Here is a 15,188-nt window from a genome sequence, read left to right as displayed (position 1 = left end):
GAGGTGACCCAATCATCCCATGCTGTTGACAGTGCAGCTGAAATGACCCTCCAATAAATGAAGCAGGATTATCCAGACACTACGGCAAACAGCAGCTCATAATATGCATCAAGAAATTTCCATAGCACATTGGATCTTTGCCTTCAGTGACACATGGAGCATGCCTGAATTTCAAGCACACATTTCCCCAGACACTCGATAAGTTTTAACGCACAAGTATAGTATGGAGGCTTCTGTCAAACAGGGTTTGTTTTCCACATTTGGAAGGAAATTGCTTTGCATTCACAAAACCACAGGCACAGCTTTAAACTGAATTATGTTGTTAACTTGTGCTTGGTTTAGTTGTTCCCTGACACTTGCAATGCATTTATGAGTTTACCCACTTAAAATTATAAAACATTACAGGAAATAAATTTTTGCCACAATAAAATCCACTATTGACAATAAACAAGTACTGGTGAATTGTATAGGGAATGATAAAATTGTGCAGAAGTTTTGCTGCATTTCTTATATCTCTCTGTAAAAATATCTCATACAAAATGCTAGCTAAATGCCCGCTAGGTTTACATGATAATGTCAAGCAAAGGTTTTGATGCTTGTTGCCAATTCATATCACATATGTTGTGTGCTGTAAATTTAGTTTATATTGGAATAATTAGCAGTGACATGGCCAGATTGTATTAATACTCCTGTTCTTATTGCTTAGGCTAGGTGCTGAACAATTTGAATGTCACAAAATATCAATACAGATGCTTTATGGCATCATGCCAGAGCCGCCTCAGGACAAGATGGGTTGGGAGTGGTGACAGTTTTTTTAAAGACTGTGGAGTTTGTTTGGTCTCATAAGACATTTATGAGGTCAATTGGATGTCATTTAAAATACCAGTAGAGACACATATTTAAACTATACACAGTTTCACACTTACAAAACTGAACTCTGGGAGCAAATATTAAATACAGTTTGCGTGCTGCATTTCTGAGTTGCACAGCTAGAAAGAAAGTTGCCTCCCTTTTTGCGTGTGGCAAAAAGGGAGGCATTCCTAGAACTATAGTTGCCCATTTGTCGCCCCTGCATGAAGAATTTAGAAAAAAATTGAAACATTTAAAAGGAACAAAACCAAATGCTTGTCTACATTATAAACAAAGCATTACCTTTACTAGCTAACCATTTAGATACTTATATAAGGCTCAACTGGAGTCTGTATCTTTATGAAGCACGTACTAAAAATGAGCAGTCCCTTCTTTCTACCCTGCTCCATAATACGAGAAAAGAGATGTCCCTCAAATAAATGTATGGTAAGTAAATGTAAAAACAAGCAAACATACTACTTACTTATTGGGAGGCAGTGTGGCTAGTGAATAGCACATCAGACTGGTAACTGGGAGATGTGAGAGCTATTCCTGGTTTTGACACTGATGTGCTATTTGACCCTGGACAAGCCACTTCACTTCTCTGTGCCTCAGTTTCCTTGTCTCCCCAAAATAGGAATAAAGATACTTACCTTCATTGTTCTTTCAGACTCTTTGGATGACTAAAGACTATACAAGAGGTAAACATTACCATTTGCATAACACAATAGGCATGTAGTATTCACTGTTACTGGAGATCAGTGAGTCAAACGCAATTGTTGCCTTTTAAAAATGCTTAATAACTTTTTAGTTACACATGTTAACAGAGGTAATCATATCTCATGATTCAAGACACAAGCCAGTTGCCACAGAATCAAGAAGGAACTGTTCTCCCATTGCACATTTGTTCAGGTGAATTATGTGAGGTTTTCACCTTTCTCTGGTGCATCAAGTATTGATCGTTGCTGGAGGCAGGATATCAGGTTTAATGGACTAATAGTCTCTACTGGTATGGAAAACCCCATGTTCTTGGATCTCAGTAATAATACAGGGCTCTTTTCTTATCTGAGATCTGCTGGCATGCATCTTGGTGAATCTAAACAACACACATACACAGTGAAAGACAACTATGTGTTATTCTATAATACTTTACAACAGGATGCATGCCCATGCAGCTGGAGTTAGTAGTAACTCTTTAGGTTTGCTAACTATGCGGTTAAGCACGTGAGAAATATTCAGATGTGCTAAATTCATGTGGGTAGAAAATAATCCAAAGTCTAACACCCGCAAAAATATTCATAGGAATATACATATACGGCATAATGGGATCATTACATGTATCACTGAAACACAGCCATGATCATTTAACAGTGGACAGCAATACTGCACACCAGTACAGAAAAGAAAGAAAATTACTTCACAAAATTTAATAATAAAATACAATTTAATTTTGGACTCCTGGTGTAATGCTTCAGGCATTCCAACAAGATGATGGGTCAGTAGAGTCATATCTTACACTGAGGTCATGGAGCATATAGCTAGTTACAGAAGTCATGACCAGCAGAGAGGAGGAGGTCAATGCCCATACTTAGGAGAGCAATTTAAATGCTACTCAGGGGGCATGGAAGTCAGATTGGATGGTTCAAGGATGCTGGGACTGACAATGTGGTCAGAGAGATAAGTGTAACCCCCTTTCTTCCCAGGGTTCCCGGGAGCAGGCAACACTCACCTATGTGTCCAGGTGGCCTGATGCTGTCGACAGTAAAGGAGTTCCTGAGTATCCCCGTAGTGAAGTTGGATAGGGGAAATCCTCTATCCCAGGGATCGGCAACCTCTGGCACGCGGCTCACCAGGGTAAGCACCCTGGCAGGCCGGGCCAGTTTGTTTATCTGCCACATCGGCAGGTTTGGCGGATTGTGGATCCCACTGGCCGCAGTTCGCCATCCCAGACCAACAGGGGTGGCAGGAAGCGCTGCAGCTAGCACATCCCTCGGCCCGTGATCAACCTAACCTGCCAACGCGTCAGGTAAACAAACTGGCCCGACTCACCAGGGTGCTTACCCTGGCGAACCGCATGCCAGAGGTTGCCGACCCCTAGTCTATCCACTCGTCTGCTGCAGTCCTTTTACTTGTAAAGGAAATGAAAATTGGCGGTGCCTCCACCTGGCTGGGCCCTGTACACACTCACTGGTGTGTCTTGAGAGCCTCCAGGAATAAACCTGAACTAATCTAGGCAATGGGTCAAACTCAAAAATACCATTATAAACAATATACGCTCCGATTAGAATTAATGCACTGTTAGTTAACAATTTAAGAAAACATGGTATAACAGACTGAGATTAAGTGTCACAACTAATTTAAATCAGCAGGGGGCAGTTCGATAAATCAATTAACAAATACAATTTACAGTAAGAAATGAAACTTACCTAACTTGTATTTACACTGTCACCAATTACGCCACCCCGGAGTGCACACTCCTCTGAATTTCAGAGTTCTAAACACTTGCTTGCAGGGGCACATTTGGAGATCCTGAAGCTGAGAACAGCACTCTGTTGGTCCAGTAAATCAAGGCAACAAGGGGCAGAACAATTCTAATCGGGGATCATTCCAAGCGGCACACTCCCTCTGAAGACTGGAGTTGTTTTAACCAGATGTCAGCAACCCTGGGAACTCTGGGTTCTAGTTAGATAACAAGACTACTCCACCTCTTCTCAGACTCAGACAATCTCTTAAATTCTTTTTCTGTCCCCCTTCCCTTGCAAACACTTCCCCAAACAAGGGTGAGGGTTACTCACACTGCCTTCACTGCAGGCCCACCTCAGTCAGCTCTGGGCACAGTAACACTCTGTCCTGGCCAGTGAAGCCACCGACAGACTCTGAGGCTCCCTGCTCAAAGTCCCAGCAGACTCTCAGCAGCAGCTTCTGCCCTTTTAGCAGCAGCTTGGCAGCAACTCCTGGTTTGGACAGACCTCCATAAAGCAATCCCAGCTCCTCTCCAAAAATGGAGCCCACTGCATGCTCCTGCATGCCCTGGAAGTCTCTCTGTCTCTTACCCTAGGCATCATGGGAGGTGAATTCTTCAAGGCTGGATTGCAGCACTAAGGATCTTCCCAACTGGAATACTCCCAATGAAGTTCAGAGGCCCCTCTAGTAAAAGGTGCCTACATAAGACAAGATAATTTTCTCTAAAACTTGTCAGAGTAAGGGTAACTTGGATAAAAGATGGTTGTATGTAAACTCTTTGGGCCAGGGTCATCTTTTTGTTTTGTTTGTACAGCCTCTAGCACAGTGGCATACTGGTCTGCGAGTGGGACAGCTAAGCACTACCACAATAAACAATAAATGTATTGTAAGCATTTGGGGTAGGGAGCCACCTTTTTATTGTGTGCACGTACAGTGACTAGCACAATGGGGCCCTGATCCCTGATTCTTCCTGTCATCCATAGATGCTGCCACAATATAAATATATAACTATAACAGTTGTGAAGGTGTTGGGGTCAAACATTGTTTTCGGGGAAGTGATGTAATGGACCGTGAAATGTTCTTGACTGCATTAATAAAGCAAACTTTATCAACTGGGAAATGTTGGTAGGGAAGAATGGATTTTTAACAAAACTCAAGGGCTAAGTCTCCTACTCTTGAAAAAAAAAGTGACCTCACATATTTATTTAATACCCACAAGTTACATCCCATAATTTCAGAAGCAGTACTATGAAACTAACAGGTTGGAAAAGACATCCTAGGTACAGAAATAATTACAATTATGAAACAATAAATATAACAATTTCTATATTAATTTCTTGTTCCTTCATTTTGGTAATATTTTATCATAATGTTTGCAGGCCCCATTTGCATTCCAAGCGTTCTTATTAAACTAGCACCATTTATTCAACAATAGATACAAAACTTTCTATTTTTAAAATTCTTTTTCCAGGCATGATCTTGGCATATAAAGTCAAATCCCAAGAGTGACTCTTTTTTATATATTTTTAAACCAAACTAGTAAAAATAAAATCCGTCTGAACAGTTTTAGGTTACTTGAGGGGAAAACAAATAGAAGATAGTAGTTTCATCTGCTTTCCCCTTTCTCCAACTTCTGCAACACAAGGTCTGCATCAATTTTAAGAAAAGGAAACAAAAGTTGTTTTTTTCCCATATTATTTTTGGAAGTTTTATTTATATTTATAAAACAATGAATAGGGAGAAGATTCAGTTTCCCCAGAATGTAATAGTTGCTTTCCCTGTGCACAGTTCATGTACATTTGCAGCATGGCATTGACTTGATATATTATAATGGCTCCAATTAAACCACTATATCTATTGTATGAAATATCCACACACCAGGAGGAATTTGTATCCACTAGAATTTAAAGGGGATGGCCTTTTGTAGCACTAATGAACATTACAAAGTAAATACCATATTTACTGCACGTGAGCTGCATTTCACAAAAGCTGCAAATTTGTATTTAAATGATAGATCATAATACTTCCATTTGAAATGGAGTTAAAGTCTTCTTACAATGCAGTGTCATTTCACCGTAAGTAGGTTACATTGTGCTAATCTCCTTGGAATATAGTAATTGTCAGCCACCTGACATTCCAACCCGTGCAGAGGAGGCAGGGCAGATGAAGAGAAATTGCCACTATTCATATCATGAGAAGTAAGGAAGAATCACAGAGTATCCACACTGATGCAGTTGTTTCCATTAGGTAGTGTAGATTAGAGGAGCTAGAACTTGCTACAACTGTTCCCCTTTTATAGTCGGGCAAGCACATGTCCAGGTGCCAGTTTCCACAGCAACTGCAGAGCATGAGAATAGCTAGATACTCATATGGCCAACATCACTGCAATATCTAAACACCACACAAACACGTGTTATCCTCATTTTTATAGATGGGGAACTGAGGCAAAAGAGGTCACGTCACAAATGGACTTAGGTGCTGCAGCGCATAGCTTTTAAATGTCTGGAACAGGGGTGGGAAAACTATGGCCCGGAGGCCGCATCCGGCGCTCCAGAAGTTTTAATCCAGCCCTCTAGCTCCCTCCGAGGAGTGGGGTCCAGAGCTTTCCCTGCTCTGGTGCTCCACCTGGGGAGTGGGGATGGGGGCTTGCCCCACTCTATGTGGCTCCTGGAAGCAGCAGCATGTCCCCCCTCTGACTCCTATGCGTAGAAACAGTCAGGGGGCTCTGCGGCCAATGGGAGCTTCAAGGGCAGCATCTGTGGACAGGGCAGCACGCAGAGCTGCCTGGCCACGCCTCTGCGTAGGAGCCAGAGGGGGGACATGCCGCTGCTTCTGGGAGCTGCTTGAGGTAAGCGCCGTCCAGAGCCTGCACCCCTGACCGCCTCCCGTGCCCCAACCTCCTACCCCAGCCCTGATCCCCCTCCTGCCCTCCAAACCCCTCGGTCCCAGCCCAGAGTATCCTCCTGCACTCCCAACCCATCATCCCGAGCCCCACCCCAGAGCCCGCACCCCCAACTGGAGCCCTCACCCCCACCTGCACGCCAACCCGCTTTCTGTGAGCATTCATGGCCTGTCATACAATTTCCATACCCAAATGTGGCCCTTGGGCCAAAATGTTTGCCCATCCCTGATCTAGAAAGATCACTGGAATCCACAAACCCCATGTTTGGTGCCCAGGCTCTCAATATAATCAATGAGCACCTAGAGAGTGGGATAAACTAAAGCCAGCACACAGAGAATTGGCTAAACTAGCTAATGGGAGATGCTGAGGAGAAAGTGTGGCCAAAGCCCTGCCCTCTTTCAGAGATAAGCACCTACATCTGGACTGCAGGGAGGTTCTTATCTCTGTTCATGGTCCACAGCCAGGAGCCCCTTTCCTGGAGTCAAGCAGCTTAGGCCCCTATGCTATTTCTTGTGAGAAATGCTGGTGGAGACAGTGATGGTGTAGCTTCCTCTATAACTTTTAGAGCACTCACAGGGATGTGGGTGACCCCGATTCAATTGCCTGCTCTGCCTGAAGGGGAGAAAAAAATTAAACAGGGGCTCTCCCACGTCTTGGGCGGTGGCTCCAACCACTGGGCCATGCAACATCTCTTGTGGGGTGCACTCAGTCTATCCTTCTGAAGCTATTACACTTCGGACTAAAGAATTGCATTGGAGCAGTGGGACTGGCACCTAATTCTCCCAGGTAGCTGCCCTAACCGCTAGACTACAGAGCCATTTTCAGCTGCATGCTCTCTCTGGCCCAATGATTATTTAGGCATTTATCCGCAGTAGAACAGCTTCTTCTGGAGAGTTTGAGGGAGCCCTCACATCAGAATATGCCATAGCTCACTTGTTAGGGCAATCAGTTTAGGAGACTCCTGCTCAAATTATTTTTCCCTAGGAAGCAAATTGGGGAACTGAACCTGGGTTTTCCACGTCACAGGTGAGTGCTCTAGCCACTGGGTTAAAAGTTATAAGATGGGCATCACCATATCCTCCTCCTCCTGCTAGACTTTGAATGGACCTGATTCAGTAGGTGTGTTTGGGGCATGCCTACCAGATCAGACTTCACCAGCAAGTGGGCCTACCTGCACTTGATTTGACGATCCCATTAGGGTTTGTGTGAGATAGGTTCCCAGCCATGTAGAGTGAGGCTTTGTGCATGCATCCAGAGACAGAAACTTAGGCACCTAGGGAACTTTTCCTAGGGAAATTTAGACTCTGAGTGAGTTTAGGTGCCAACAGGATTAGACGACAGCAGACTGGGAATTTTGTGAATCGCGGTGGCAACTAAATCTGGGATTTACGCACAGATTCCCATTGTGGATCTGGGGCAGAGAGATTAAGAGTCTGAACATCCTTGGCTTTCACTGACTTCAACATCTCTGCAAATTAGTCTCTAACACATAACTTGCCCCAGGTCAGAGAAGAAGTCTGGAAAGACCCTGAAATGGAACCCAGATCTCCTTAATCTCAGTCCAGTGATCTAATTACAAGATCACTTTGTCACCACACCCAGGAGAAAGAAAGGGTTTCTTTTTCCAGGTAAGGCCTATTCTTTATAGTGAAACTCCACATACAATGGAGGGTTTGGGTGGAAAAAAGCCGTTTCAATATTAGATGATTCCTCTATAAATATTCATCGTACGGATGCTTAAAGGATTGAACTCATTGGCATTTATATATCACATTTTTGTTTATATATTGAGACAAGTAATGTGGGCCAAATTATGTGCTTAGAAACATACTTGAAAGTAGCATTGACTTCAATGGGAGTTGTGCCTATGCCTCTAGGTGCAGAATTTGGTCCCTATGAATGTAATATATCCTATTATCAACATAAAAATGGTTTCATCTATAAGTGCTATTTTAGGTTGTTGTTGTTTTTTAATTTAAGGGGTTTCTTTATAAATGAAATTAAACCTACTTTATTTCATGTTCAGTTTATAATTTAAATCTAAATTTACAACATTTAAAATACATCTGTAAGAAACTGTCCTTTTGAATGAGCACAAGCTCAGATGAAAATTAAATTCAAATGTCAGTCTACAGTGATTCATAGAATCATAGAATATCAGGGTTGGAAGGGACCTCAGGAGGTCATCTAGTCCAACCCCCTGCTCAAAGCAGGATCAACACCAACTAAATCATCCCAGCCAGGGCTTTGTCAAACTGGGCCTTAAAAATCTCTAAGTATGAAGATTCTACCACCTCCCTAGGTAACCCATTCCAGTGCTTCACCACCCTCCTAGTGAAAAAGTTTTTCCTAATATCCAACCTAAACCTCCCTCACTGCAACTTGAGACCATTACTCCTTGTTCTGTCATCTGGTACCACTGAGAACAGTCTAGATCCATCCTCTTTGGAGCCCCCTTTCAGATAGTTGAAAGCAGCTATCAAATTTCTGCAGACTAAACAATCCCAATTCCCTCAGCCTCTCCTCATAAGTCATGTGCTCCAGCCCCCTAATCATTTTTGTTGCCCTCCGCTGGACTCTTTCCAGTTTTTCCACATCCTTCTTGTAGTGTGGGGCCCAAAACTGGACACAGTACTCCAGATGAGGCCTCACCAATGTCAAATAGAGGGGAATGATCACGTCCCTTGATCTGCTGGCAATGCCCCTACTTATACAGCCCAAAATGCCATTAGCCTTCTTGGCAACAAGGACACAGTGTCGACTCATATCCAGTTTCTCGTCCACTGTAACCTCTAGGTCCTTTTCTGCAGAACTGCTGCCTAGCCATTCGGTCCCTAGTCTGTAGCAGTGCATGGGATTCTTCCATCCTAAGTTCAGGACTCATTAATGAAGATACTGAACAAAACCATCCCCAGGACCAACCCTTGGGGCACTCCGCTTGATACTGGCTGCCAACTAGACATGGAGCCATTGATCACTACCTGATGAGCCCGATGATCTAGCCAGCTTTCTATCCACCTTATTGTCCATTCATCCAGCCCATACTTCTTTAACTTGCTGGCAAGAATACTGTGGGAGACCGTATCAAAAGCTTTGCTAAAGTCAAGGAATAACACATCCACTGCTTTCTCCTCATCCACAGAACCAGTTATCTCATCACAGAAGGCAATTAGGTTAGTCGGGCATGACTTTCCCTTGATGAATCCATGCTGACTGTTCCAGATCACTTTCCTCTAAGTGCTTCAGAATTGATTCCTTGAGGACCTGCTCCATGATTTTTCCAGGGACTGAGGTGAGGCTGACTGGTCTGTAGTTCCCTGGAACCTTCTTCTTCCCTTTTTTAAAGATGGGCACTACATTAGCCTTTTTCCAGTGATCCAGGACCTCCCCAGATTGCCATGAGTTTTCAAAGATAATGGCCAATGGCTCTGCAATCACATCCGCCAATTCTTTTAGCACCCTTGGATGCAGCGCATCCGGCTCCATGGATCTGTGCTCGTCCAGCTTTTCTAAATAGTCCTGAATCACTTCTTTCTCCACAGAGGGCTGGTCACCTCCTCCCCATGCTGTGCTGCCCAGTGCAGCAGTCTGGGAGCTGACCTTGTTTGTGAAGATAGAGGCAAAAAAAGCATTGAGTACATTAGCTTTTTCCACATCCTTTGTCACTAGGTTGCCTCCCTCATTCAGTAAGGGGACCACACTTTCCTTGACTTTCTTCTTGTTGCTACCATACCTGAAGAAACCCTTTTTGTTACTCTTAACATCCCTTGCTAAATGCAACTCCAAGTGTGATTTGGCCTTCCTGATTTCACTCCTGCATGCCTGAGTGTAAGCGTGTGGACTCACCCCTGCAGCACCTTCTGCTGGTCTCTGTCGGGAATTAGCTCATCCAGCTTCCAGAGTGCCCTCTGCAGGCCGGTGATCTGCCTTACCGCTGGACCTCATGTCCCTCCCAGGATCCCAGTGCCCCTTTCTCTGGGGTGCTGCCCCTCTGGCAGTAACCCCTCAGTCTCAGGGTCTCCCCACCCTGGGGAACCCCCACCCACTATCCCCACCTTGCCTCAGTGTAAGGCTACTGCCAGTCACCAACTAGCCCCCGTTCCCTGGGGCAGACTGCAGTGTATGCCACTCATCACTGGCAAGGGAGGTTTGGACCTGCTGCCTTCCTCTGCCACCCAGTACCTTTTTAGGCCTTAAACCAGGCCTTGCAGCCTGGGGAGTTGCCAGCCAGGAGCTCCCCTGCTCCTCTGGCTTTTCCCAGCCCTGCTTCACTCCTAGTACCTTTTCTGCTAGGCAGCCAGGCCCTGCTCCCTCTCAGACCAGAGAGAGAGAGAGACTGTTGAGCTCCTGGCTCCCAGCCTCTTATATAGGGGCCAGCAGGGCTCTGTTTGGGGCATGGCCGCAGCGCCGTCTGCTTCCCCCAATCAGCCCAGTGGCTGTTTGCCCACAGGAGCAGGTGACCACCCCGCTACACTGAGCAATATTTTTATACTCTTCCTTGGTCATTTGTCAAATCTTCCACTTCTTGTAAGCTTCTTTTTTGTGTTTAAGGTCAGCAAGGATTTCACTGTTAAGCCTAGCTGGTCACCTGCCATATTTTCTTTCTACAAATAAGGATGGTTTGTTCCTGCAACCTCAATAAGGATTCTTTAAAATACAGCCAGCTCTCCTGGACTCCTTTCCCGCTCATGTTATTTTCCCAGGGGATCCTGCCCATCAGTTCCCCGAGGGAGTCAAAGTCTGCTTTTCTGAAGAACAGGGTTAATATTCTGCTGCTCTCCTTTCTTCCTTGTGTCAGGATCCTGAACTTGACTATCTCATGGTCATTGCCTCCTAGGTTCACATTCATTTTTGCTTCCCCTACTAATTCTTCCCAGTTTGTAAGCAGCAGGTCAAGAAGAGCTCTGCCCCTAGTTGGTTTCTGCAGCACTTGTACCAGGAAATTGTCCCCTACATTTTCTAAAAACTTCCTGGATTGTCTGTGCACTGCTGTATTGCTCTCCCAGCAGATATCAGGGTGATTGAAGTCTCCCATGAGAACCAGGGCCTGCGATCTAGTAACTTCTGCTAGTTGCCGGAAGAAAGCCTCGTCCACCTCATCTCCCTGGTCTGGTGGTCTATAGCAGACTTCCACCACGACATCACCCTTGTTGCTCACACTTCTAAACTTAATCCAGAGAGTCTCAGGTTTTTCTGCAGTTTCGTACCAGAGCTCTGAGCAGTCATACTGCTCTCTTACATACAATGCAACTCCCCCACCTTTTCTGCCCTGCCTGTCCTTCCTGAACAGTTTATATCCATCCATGACAATACTCCAGTCATGTGAGCTATCCCACCAAGTCTCTGTTATTCCAATCACATCATAGTTCCTTGACTGTGCCAGGACTTTCAGTTCTCCCTGCTTGTTTCCTAGGCTTCTTGCATTTGTGTATAGGCACTTAAGATAACTCGATGATCGTCCCACTTTCTCAGTATGAGACAGGAGTCCTCCCCTCTTGCGCTTTCCTGCTCGTGCTTCCTCCTGGTATCCCATTTCCCCACTTGCCTCAAGACTTTGGTCTCCTTCCCCCAGTGAACCTAGTTTAAAGCCCTCCTCACTAGGTTAGCCAGCCTGCTTGCGAAGACGCTCTTCCCTCTCTTCGTTAGGTGGATCTCGTCTCTGCCTAGCACTCCTCCTTCTTGGAACACCATCCCATGGTCAAAGAATCCCAAGCCTTCTCTCCGACACCACCTGTGTAGCTATTCGTTGACTGCCACAATTCAACGGTCTCTATCCGGGCCTTTTCCTTCCACAGGGAGGATGGACGAGAACACCACTGGCACCTCAAACTCCTTTATCCTTCTTCCCAGAGCCACATAGTCCAGGGCCAGTGCAACCATTTAGGCAAACTAGGCAGCCGCCTAGAGCGCCTAGTGGTTGGGGGTGCCTAAAAGCCCGCTCAGGTGAGGAGGTGGAGTGGAGGTGAGCTGGGGCGGGGGCGGCGGGGGGAGGGCCACCTGCAGTAACGGGGGGGTGTGCACAGGGGAACCGCTCCCCACCCCAGATCACCTCCACTCTGCCTCCTCCGCTGAGCACACAGCCCAGCTCTAAGTGTCCTCCAATCGGTGACGCAAGCCTGGGAGAGGAGGAGAATTAGAGCAGCACCGGGGTGCTCAGCAGAAGAGATGGAGCCGAGGTGAGCTGGGGTGGGCTCCCCGGGTGGGGTTAGCTGCTGCGGGGGGGGAGTCTCCCCAGGTGGGATTAGCTGCCGTGGCGGGGGAGGGAAAGTCTCCCTGGGTGGGGTTAGCTGCCGCGGGGGGTCTCCCTGGGCGGGGTTAGCTGCCGTGGGGGGGAGTATCCCCAGGTGGGGTTAGCTGCCATGGCGGTGGGGGGGCTACCGGGCAGGGTTAGCTGCTGCAGAAGGGGGAGGGACGACTCTCCGGGTGGGGTTAGCTGCTGCGGCGGGGGGCGGGGAGTCTCCCTGGGCAGGGTTAGCTGCCACAGGGGGGTAAGGGGGAGTCTCCCCGGGCGGGGTTAGCTTCCGCGGGGGGGGGAGAGGGAGTCTCCCCAGGCGGGGTTAGCTGCCGCGGGAGAGGAGTAGCTGCTGTGGGGGGGGGCAGGCTCCCCGGGTGGGGGGCTGGGTTATCTGCCACGGGGGGGGGGCGGGGTTAGCTGGGTGACGGGGAAGGTGGAAGTTTCGCGCCCTGATGTAGTCTGCAGTGATCTGCTCAAGGTCATTCTTGGCAATATCATTGGTGCCCACACGGAGAAGCAGGAAGGGGTAGCGATCCGAGGGCTTGATGAGTCTTGGCAGTCTCTCTGTGACATCATGAATCCTAGCTCCTGGCAAGGATCCTAGCTCATGAATCCTAGCTCTTGGTTTTCCCGGTTGGGGTGGCAGACAGATGACTCAGTCTCCTTGAGGAGGGAGTCCCTGACCACCACCGCCCGCCTCCTTCTCTTGGGAGTGGTGGTCATGGAACCCTCATCCTTAGAACAGTGCATCTCATGCCTTCCAGTCAGCGGAGTCTCTTTCTGCTCCCTTCCCTCAGATGTATCATCTAGTCCACTCTCTGCATTAGTACCCCATTAGATTTATGAGGTGCAAGTTTTCCCTGTTTCTGTTAGTAATATTTGTATTCACAATTAAGCACACATTCATTTTAATTTAAAAGCTAGTGTCTGTTGGCCCCATGTAGTGCAGTTACTGCACCTTTTTGTTTTATCCCTAGCATTGCACTTTTCCTGAAAAAACCACAAACTCTTTCACAGGAGAAAGGCTCAGCTAAAAACAAAGCCTACCTAGCAATTAGCAATTGCATTGTTTGGCACTTGGTGTTTTAAAATACCCAGATGCATTTGTTAAGTTATGGGGAAGTCGGAATACTTGTTTGAGCACAAGCTCATTTAAAACAAAATAAATCAATAGTGGTTTGTATACTACTTGTGCTTTTCAACCACATATTTTTCAATGAAGCCAATAACATTGTTCTCTCCCAGATATAGTCCCAAGGCACTGAAACAGGTGGAGTGTACATTTTTTGTTTTTACTTTCTTCTTGCCTTGTTACAAGCATGTACAAGAACCAGAACCTGAATCTTGAAAGTGACCTGCAGGTTACCAAGACTACCAGTTGGGAGGCTTGTACTGAGTAAATGCTAGGGCAGCCTGCTATAATGTGTTTCTGAGCAGGTAAACTACATCAAAGGAAGCAGAGGGGTACATATGGGATTAGAAGTTGCACAAAAATAGATGATGCAGAACTCTGCACTCACAGCTATTCGCATCACCTGTAAAGCACTTTCACATCAGAATAGACCACTGCAAGCCAAGGAATAACTGGCCAAAGTGTATGATGTGGTCATATTCTCCATGATAGGTAATTTACTTAAGTCATGGCATTTTGGACAGGCTGATGTTTTTTAACAGATTTCAGAGAGAAACAGTACATGAGAAAATGAACTATGGTACAGGAAAGGTTAAAAAAATGCAAGAACAATGGCACCATTGGTGCAGTAGTATAACAACATATAAGCAAATACTGTATGAAGAAATAGAAGCAATCACCTAGAAGTTCTGAGCAACCAAAAGACAAGTGGAATTAAACTGGAGTGTATCGTTATACTTGGTTCTTATTTTAAGTAGCATTTTCCATCTTCAAAGTGCTTTGCAAACTTAAATGAATTCTCACAACACTGCTGTAAGGTAGATACTATCACACCAGTTTATAAATAGGAAAATCTAGGCAGAGAAATTAAATGATTTACCTCAAGACTACAAATAAAATTAGCATAGAGCAGAGATTAAAAATCAGAAGCTCCTGGCTTCCAGTCCTGTCCTTAAGCCACTACACTCCATCTCTCTACTTTGAATTCTTTTTCACATGTTATGTATTCCTTTCATGTGGCTGGTGAAGCCAGAGAGCAGTCCCATTGTGAAATTTATACACTTGGTTTCTGAAAAGTGAATGTTTAATCAAGGGGTTGGCAACCTCTGGTACACGGCTCGCCAGGGTAAGTACCCTGGCGGCCCAGGCCAGTATGTTTACCTGCCGCGTCGGCAGGTTCGGCCGATCGCGATTCCCACTGGCCATGGTTCGCCGTTCCAGGCCAATGGGGGCTGCAGGAAGCAGCGCGGGCTTCCCACCGCCCCCATTGGCCTGGGACAGCGAACTGCGGCCAGTGGGAGCCGCGGTCGGCCAAACCTGCCAACACGGCAGGTAAACAAACTGGCCCGGCCTGCCAGGTGCTTACCCTGGTGAGCTGCGTGCCAGAGGTTGCCAACCCCTGGTGTAATCTGTACTTTTTCTCAACCTGTGCTGCTAAGTGAAAGGGCATTTAAAAAGGCTACTGGTGTATAAAGGCTCAGCTAACAGTAAATGTAGCCAAAGTTTCCAAATCACGAGAATGTTGTAAATTCTATATTTAGCCAGAGATGATTTTCATTTACCTCCATGGGATGGACTGTGAGACTGATTCTAAAGACCATGAAAAT

Source organism: Mauremys mutica, chromosome 1 (assembly GCF_020497125.1).
Source record: "Mauremys mutica isolate MM-2020 ecotype Southern chromosome 1, ASM2049712v1, whole genome shotgun sequence".
NCBI classification, from domain to species: Eukaryota; Metazoa; Chordata; order Testudines; family Geoemydidae; genus Mauremys; species Mauremys mutica.
This window is presented reverse-complemented; position numbering follows the sequence as displayed.